Source organism: Babylonia areolata, chromosome 28, assembly GCF_041734735.1.
Source record: "Babylonia areolata isolate BAREFJ2019XMU chromosome 28, ASM4173473v1, whole genome shotgun sequence".
Lineage (NCBI taxonomy): Eukaryota > Metazoa > Mollusca > Gastropoda > Neogastropoda > Buccinidae > Babylonia > Babylonia areolata.
Genome location: NC_134903.1, coordinates 16858458 through 16867485, shown reverse-complemented (window position 1 = coordinate 16867485; position 9028 = coordinate 16858458). Strand labels below are relative to the sequence as shown.

Below are 9028 nucleotides of genomic sequence, written 5' to 3'. Positions count from 1 at the left end.
AAAAAACAAACAAACAAACAAAAAAAAAACCCCCACCGAACAGTGATCGGTGTTGAGAGGTGGCCCCATGGTTGCACGTCCGCATAGGAAGCGAGAGCGTGCTGGGTTCGAATCCCCCCCCCCCTCACCCCCTCACCCGAAAACGGAGTATGGCTGCCTACATGTGTGGGGGGGGGGGGGGGGGGGGGGGTAAAAACGGTCATACATGTAAAAAGCCCACTCATATACATACGAGTGATCGTGGTAGTTGCAGCCCACGAACGAAGAAGAAGAAGAAGAAGAAGAAGAAGAAGAAGAAAAATCCCACATTCGCCCCTCCCCTCCCCCTCCTCCTTCCCCTCCACTAGAGCTTGAATGATGGTCTGGACGCTAGTCATTCGCATAAGATGGCAAACCGAGGCCCCGCACGTAAAAGAAGCTAAAGCAGTAAAAAGAGAGGTTTCCCTGGCAAAAGTTTGTAGAAACAAAAAATCAGCTTTGATAGCAGAAATAGAAAAATTTCCAGACAGAAAAAAGGAAGAAATAAATAAATAAATAAATAAAAATTGTGTGGCGCTACAATGTGGCGACACACTCTCTCCTGGGAGAGAAGCCCGAATTTCACACACGGAAATCAATTGTGACAAAGAGTAACAATGCAATGCAATGCAATGCAACGCAAAACAACGCAATGTAATAAGTGATGCAAAATACAATACAATACAATGCAGTGCGATGCACTACACTACACTACACTACGCTACACTACACTACACTACACTACACCACAATACAATGCAATGCAATGCAACGCAATGTAATAAGTAATGCAAACACAATACAATGCAATTTAATGCAATGCAATGCAATGCAATACAATACAATGCAATGTAATAAGTGATGCAAAATACAATACAATGCAACTTAATGCAATGCAATACAATGCAATGCAATACAATCCAACGCAACGCAACGCAACGCAACGCAATGCGATGTAACACATTGTAACAAGTAACGCAAAAAATGCAAGACAATACACCACAACATAACACAATACAGACACAATACAAGTTACAACACAACACAACACAACACAACACAGTTCATCACAATACAATGCAATACAATACAATCCAACAGCCAAATCTTGCGTTAATGTCTCACACAAGCCTAGGGTAGGTTTTCCAAGCCTCATCGGCGCCGCATTGGGCTCATATGTAGGTCAGGAATCTGCGCGTTATGATAATGAAATTAAATAAAAGGGCTCATAATTATGCTGGTGAGGAGTCTGCGCATTATGATAATGACATAAAATAGAATTAAACAGAATGAATTAAAAATGAAATGACTTAAAATAAAGCAGACGCAAAGTACAGTTTATGGAACAGTACACAGGCTTTGCTAATGCGAATGTCAGGCAGCTGCTTGTGATGTTTTTGTTTTGTTTTGTTTTGTTTTGTTTTCCGAGCAGATGCGATGTACCGTATACGGATCTGTCCGTACGATTTGTCACCTCCTTGAAACTGAATCTGATTCTCCATTGGTCGCCGGCAAACACACACACACACACACACACACACACACACACACACACTCTCTCTCTCTCTCTCTCTCACACACACACACACACACACACTCACACACACACACACACACACACACACACACACTCACACACACACACACACGCACACACACGCACACACACTCACACACTCACACACACACACACACGGATACAAACACGCACACAAAGATGAGCGAACATGGGCTGTATGTGCGTACTTTCGTGTGTACGTGCGTGCGTGCGTGTGTGTGTGCATGTGTGTGTGTGTGTTTGCGCGCCCGTGCGCACGAGCCTGTGCACAGTGATTGTACACATCACTAATACAATGTAAACAGGCAACATGCACAAAATAACTTGTCAGTAATAACATAGGGTTCAGGCATTACGAAGAGCGAAGATCTGATACATCACGAGACACAATGACCACAAAACAATAGCGCGACAATCAGCTTGGGTCAAACAGATATCGGTATTTTTGGATTAGGGGCCTATCTGATATGTGAAATAAAAGGAAGGCCAGAGAGAGCGAGAGAGAGAGAGAGAGAGAGAGAGAGAGAGAGAGAGACAGAGACAGAGACAGAGAGACAGACAGACAGACAGATGCAGGGAGAGACATAAGCAGACAGACTGAAGCATAAGACGTGACCAAAAACGTGAAATACTCGTAGAACGATTGATAACAACACCACCAATACTACTACTACTACTACTACTACTATTGGTAACAATAATACTAATAATACTGATAATAATAGCACTATCAATAACAATATCGATATCAGTAGTTTAATGGCCTATCTGATATGACAAAGAAAACGAGCGACTGAGAGAGAGAAGGGGGGGGGGGCGGAGAGAGAGAGAGACAGACAGACAGACAGACAGACAAACATGTCAGCGTTCGTTGGGTTATGGAAACAAGAACATACCCAGCGTGCACACCCCCGAAAACGGAGTATGGCTGCCGATATGGCGGGGTAAACAAACAAAAATGGTCATGCACGTAAAATTTTACAGGTCTGTTTGAGTATGTTAGTGTGTGCGTGCCTGGAATCTGATTGAACGACAGAGGAAACGAATGATCAGCGCCCAGTGACAGCTGTCAGTCGGCTCTACCCAGGTAGGCAGCCTGTTGTGGAAATGAACTCGTGTTTTTAAAGCGCTTAGAGCTTGGTCTCCGACCGAGGATAGGCGCTATATAAATATCCATATCCATATCAACAACAACAACAGCAATGACAACAATGACAACAACGACGATGACGATGATGATACTATTACTAACACTACTGCTACATCTCCAACGACAACAACAACAACTACTTTCAATAATGATAACAAGAACAACATCGACAAGAACAACAACAATACTGTTCATATAAAACACTGCAGTACAAAAAAAGACTAGGGATAAAAGCGACGAACCTTGTGTCTTCAGTGAGTCAGCCAGTCGATTGAACACTGGTTTGGGAGATCTGAAAACCAATTCACCAACATGAGACCCTTGACACACAACTGGTCGTGATAATGATGATGATACGAGTACTTATATAGCACATATCCTTGGTCGGAGACCAAGCTCTAATCGAACTACAAACACCAAGTCATTTGCACAACGGGCTGTCCACTTGGGTAGAGCCAACTGACAGTTGCCGTCTGGGCGCTCTTCATTCGTTTCCTGTGTTATTCAATCAGGTTTCAGGTACATACACATGCACACGCAGACATGTAAAATTTTACGTGTATGACCGAAAAGTTCATTCACCCCGGATTTTGGCAGCCGTACTTCGTTTTCGAGGGTGTGCATGCTGGGTATGTTCTTGTTTTCATAACCCACCGAACGCTGACATGGATTACATGATCTTTAACGTGCGTAATTTTTATTGATTTTCTGCGTGTGCATACACACGAGGGGGGTTCTGGCACATAGGTTGACCTAGGAGATCGGAAGAATCTCCAACCAAGTGCTGTTACCGAGATTCGAACGCGGGACCCTCTGATTGAAAGTCCAACGTTTTAATGACGACATTAGCAACAGTCTGTGATGTACGTGGCTTGGGGGTCAGCTGTTGTGCTGACAAGCGCAAAACAGCCGCTTGGTAACAGTGCTGGACCTTCAATCTGAGGGTCCTGGGTTTGATTTCCTGTCCCAACACCTGGGGCTGCATTCAAAAAAAAAAAAAATCATCTTGCCTCAAGGCAAGTTGCCTCTGACATGGTATGGACGTGCGGGTACAGTTTAACGTGAAGGTTACGTTATCTTTGTATTCAGGACAAGTGTGGTGCACTCAGGCAGCTGACCCATCGTCTATGATTAAAATCCGGATGATTCCCTGATGCACATGCTGTCAGTTTTACTTCTCACTGCACCACAGTTCAGAGCATTGTCAAGAGAGTTCACAAAACACGTGCTATCCGTAAAGCACGCCTGTTTTCCCTCAACAAAAAACAACACAAAACAATGTGCCAAAAGGATCCGCCATATTTACCTCTGCTTTGTGTGCAATCATCCGTGGCAGGTGGAATGGGTAAATTGCCTTCGGGTTTGTAGACCCACGGGTAACAGTTCCTGAATACCGGATATTGCTTACCTTCGGGCATTTTTTTTCCTTGCCTCAGGCAGATTCTTTACTGTTCAATTGTTGTAACGCTGGTAGTGATTGGACTGTTGGACTCATCATGTCTTTGGTTCAATTTCTTCCCGAGGGAATGTCACACTAGAGTCTCTCTGATCAGCCTGACCATTGTCATCTGGCTGAATTTAGATCAAAGCTTCCAGTCTGACCATGAGTTCAGGTGGTCCACAGGCATTGCAGCGTTCAACTGTTGGACATGCGTGATGAATTTTTTTTTTCTGGTCAAGTGATAATCTGCACGTTAACACCAAAGTGGAGCGGTGGCCTTGTGGTTAACGCGTCTGTACAGGAAGCGAGAGAATCTGAGTGTGAGAATCTGCAATCTTGGACTCTGACGGAGGATAGGCGCTACACAAGTGTGCACTTCAATCAATCCGGCACCACAGCAGGCAGACAGCTGCACAGCATGGAAACCTTCACCTGCCTGGGAAGCTGTCAGACCTCAGCCTGCAGCGTGGACAGAAGGTGTCCATCAGACCTGTAACTGTCGGTGCATCCTTTGTCTTCTGCACGTGGATCCCGAAAGACAGTGGCGTCACTCAGAAGTCTTTTAGACACTTGTCCTGACTTGATCCCTGCATGGTGCACTGCAAGATACCGACATTGCACTCAGGGCCACTGAAGTTCCTTGACCAGTTTCCTTCAGCTGCATAAAGCATATCATTCGCAAGACACACATACTGTGATGAGCGCATTTCTCCGATTCTGAGGGATTGATATTGAAGATTCAGATTAGATGGATGGGTTAGGTACATCAAATGGGCGACACGTGACTCCTGAAGCTAGTTCTTTTCTCTCAGAACCGGCATCATACACCAGAAGAACAATCAAAATTTCTCAAGGGTGGCTTGAAACTTCATCTCCAGAACCCTGCAGGATTTCACCGACTGTACTGAGAAACACTTACTTCTGACCACAGCACTGGTCTCCTTGCTGCACAGAGAGGCTTCAGCAGCTTTGAGATTCAAAGGTTCGTGAGACTGAACCTGGAGCACCTCAATAAAGTTAGTAGGAACTTGCTTTCACTCCAGCAGTTTCCTCTCAAAGATGTCGATGCGTCTGTGCATCTTGGTTTGGGTTTTGTTCCGACCTCTGGAGTCGCCTATTTCATTACTGGCTGCTGTAGATATCCCAGAGACAGCATTGTTAAGTGATCATATCACATTGCAGTTTACCTATTTTATTATAAACTTCGTTCATTATTCATCACTTAATTGCATATTCACTTAATTCTTGGTGGACAAGTTTAATCGTGATTTTAATATTTCTAGTAACTTCTCTTCTTGTGCTTTCCCTCGTCGCTGTGTCACTACAGTCCACATGTAAACCAGTGGGTTGAGGGCAGCGTTGAGGGGTAACATGAACACAACCAGGGTTCCATGGATCTTGTCTGAAGCATTCACACCACCTGCTGACATCATCTTAACCAGGCCGAATGAAAACCAGCAAACAACGTCAGCAATGGCTACTTTTCTCATCAGGTGGACTGAAGAATAAACTGGCCTCTTCATGGGGTCTAATGTGATTCTGTACTTTGGTGTAAGTCTGTAGACAATGACCTGACCAAATGAAATCATTAAACACATAATGCAGTTGATTGTTATTGTGACATTGAACCACCTGAACTCTTGATCAGACTTGTAATGTTGAAATAAAGCCAGACGACAAAGACCAGACTGACCAGAGATGCCCCAGTGTGACAGACCAGGTAGAAATGGTATTACAGACATGAAGATTCCAGCAGTCCAGACTGACGTGTACATGACAACGGTTGAACGTTTAGGAGATGTGCACGAGCCTGTGGGCAAATGAAGAATGAGCGCGTGATCCAAAGTGACAAAAACAGCGATGACAACTGACATCTCCACTGAGAGAAAAGAAAGAAAACCATTCAACTGGCAGACCACACTTTCGGTCCAGGCCTTTTCAAACTGAATGTATTCTCCACGCAATATTTCATTTGCTACCAAAACGATACCCACGTGACATCCCATACACACGTCAGCAAAATTCAAATGCACAGTGGCCATTAAGGACTTTCTTGCAAGCACATCCTTCACAATAAACATCATTAAGAAGCAAAGCAAACTCCCTCCTATGGCAGATGCACACACCAAACAAAAGAAAACTCTGTACAGCTCTGACGGTATCAACGTTCTGCATGAGGGAAACACAGAGTGGTCTGCTGAACACTTCATTTTGGTCAGCTGTTCACGAAACAGATTGTCACAACAAAATCTGTAGTCTGACGAAAAAATGGTTTTCAGATTAAATTGCTTAGAAAATAGGTCTTTAGGGAAGCTGCTCACTGAATTACCTCTTATGTCCAGTTCAGTTAAATGAGGGATGTTTTTAAAACCTCGACTTTCGATGGTTTCAATGGCAGAATACGACAGGTTCAAATATTCTGCTGAAGGCAAGAAAACCGATAGTGCACAGCTAAGCACATTGAACTGTGTTTCTGACGCGTCTATACAGTTAAGAGCATAATGAATATTCTTCAAACGTTCACCTGTCATCTTCTGCAGAGGATTCCTCTTTAGATACACTGTTTTTAAGTTTGGCAGTTTCATAAAAACAACCACATCAAGAGTTCTCAGGTGGTTGTTGGCAAGGTCAATGAACTGCAAGTTGGTGAGCTTCACGGCTGAGACATTACCCAGGGAACAATAAGACAGACTCAGATAAATCAGATATACATTTTCTGTGAAATCGGTCGGTGACATTCCTGACCCTGTGGCGTTCATATAACGAAGTAGTGGGAAGAGACCAGCAGTAAAAGGGTTAATGCACTGGAAAGAGCGACCTTGACACAGACATCCCTCAGGACAGGTCCTGTCACACATCAGTTCATCATCCAGATGTTGGCACTGGCCCCAGCCATCACACAGATGACCTCCAGACACACAAACTTTGGAATCTCGACATTGGTAGTGACCTGGGCATGTCACCTTCTCACAACCTTGTTCGTCTTCTCCATAAACACAGTCAGAAAAACCATTGCATCGTGTGTAGACAGGAAGACAGTACAGCCACTCAGCTGTACAACGATAATGAGTGTCAGGACAGGAGTCCTCAGCCGTCATCACCTGCTGAGTGAAGTAACCAGTGCCATCTAAACTGATATGAAAGGGTTGCCTTGGAACTTCCCCTTTGTTTGGAAAATGAAAAGTTGCTTCTTCTTGACAATTAACTTCATCAGAATCATCCAGACAGTCTGAATATTGATTGCATTGTTGACTACCTAATATGCACTGGGCATTAGAGCACAGAAACCCGTTACATGATGTATATTCACAGAATGACTCGTCACTGTTATCTGGACAGTTCTGTGCAAAGTCACACGCGAACGTGTAATGCACTGTCGTGGAATCATCATCACATGTGAACATGGTGTGTGAATCTATGTTGGTTATCCGATGAAGAGGTGTGTGTGAGCTGTGTCGATTGGTCATGTTCATAAACATGCTGAGTAGTGGATACTTTGTTTTTCCACAACTATTCAGGTTAGAAATTAAAAATGAGTGTGTCATGTATTCATCTGGACAAAGAAATAAAGACTGCAGTGTGTTTGAAAAGGTTTGTTTCAATGAGGACAAGTTCGCTGATAAAGTATCGTGAGAAAAGAATGTGGGTGTTAGGTTTATTTCACACAGTACAACTTTGGTGCGTGTTAATTTGGCAACCCCAACCGTGAATATCATATTGCGTAGTGTCAACGTCTTAATCATCTTTGACGGATGGTATGGACGCGATAGTCTGAAGTGGTCTATGTTATAGATCATCGTGTTGTCAGACCACTTGCGAAACTTGCTGTACATAAAGGGTACAATGTCCCAGCCTGATTTATATCCAAAAACCAGCTGAAATTCTATAAGGTTTTTAAAGATATGCAACGAGTCTTCTTGCTCCTTCCTTGTTTTTATTGTGGCTAGGTTTCCACCAAGGCTTCTGCAGTTATAGCCGAGAATAGTGTGGGATAAAAATGACTTGAATTCGAGTAACTTGAAGCACTTGTCACGTGAAGCCACCAAACCTTGACAACCAGGACTGCTGAAGGGACAGTGTTCCGTTTCATCACGTCCATCTTCACACTCTAGCCTCAGGTTGCAGTCAAGATGGTCCTGAAAACTATAATAATAACTCACAGAACAGTTGAACAAACCACCAGACAGCTTATAGGGGTGTTCACTTTCAGAAACTATAGTAAAATATAGTTTAATATTATGCACCCTATGATAGGTTTCACGCCATATTTGAAGATACGACGTCTTGAGAATAATTGGTTGTGTGGAATGCCAAGTGGCCATATTCGTCAAAATGACTTTAGACGTATTCGTTTTTCGATACTTGAATACAAGAGGTAAACGATCAACAACGCCCAGGTAAAAGCATGACTTTACAACACTGATTATGATGACGCGTCCCTGTTGCCCCCAGAGTTCCTCCATGAAAACTTTACCTTTCACACTGTTTGGCTGTATTAGGTATCCGGAATACTCCGACACATAACTTATGATAAAACTAACACGTTCAAGTTCACTAAAGGTAACTTTAACAAGAGGATTATTGATGTATGTCACCAAAACATGGTTTTCAGGCGATTGGAAAAACAATTCTCTGAGAGAATGGAACCCACACTCCACATGACCGCCCTTGAAGATCCGAAGGGTTACAGAGAACACAAAATACTGTACTGTTGTTTTCCACAGACTGATATCACACCAGTATGCAAGGCGAAGAAGCTGAACACCGACGTACATATGTCGTGGAAGCCGCACGTGCAGTTTACAGAAAGAGACGGCATCACTACAAACGCCGTACACCACTCCATTGCCATGTGGCAAGA

General features: G+C 43.6%; 1 protein-coding gene across 2 annotated transcripts in view; it reads right to left on the bottom strand.

Annotated features, from left to right (window-relative positions):
• Positions 1–3132, bottom strand: part of LOC143301881 (uncharacterized) — a 13814-nt gene extending 10682 nt beyond the window's left edge. Inside the window, exon 1 of one of the 2 annotated variants that reach the window (XM_076616302.1) lies at positions 2969–3132. The gene's annotated coding sequence lies outside the window, so the exon portion shown is untranslated. Of the gene's footprint in view, positions 1–1143; positions 1511–2968 lie in introns of those variants that run through there. The other variant, XM_076616303.1, reaches the window with a different exon arrangement.
• Between the last annotated feature and the right edge of the window lie 5896 nt (positions 3133–9028).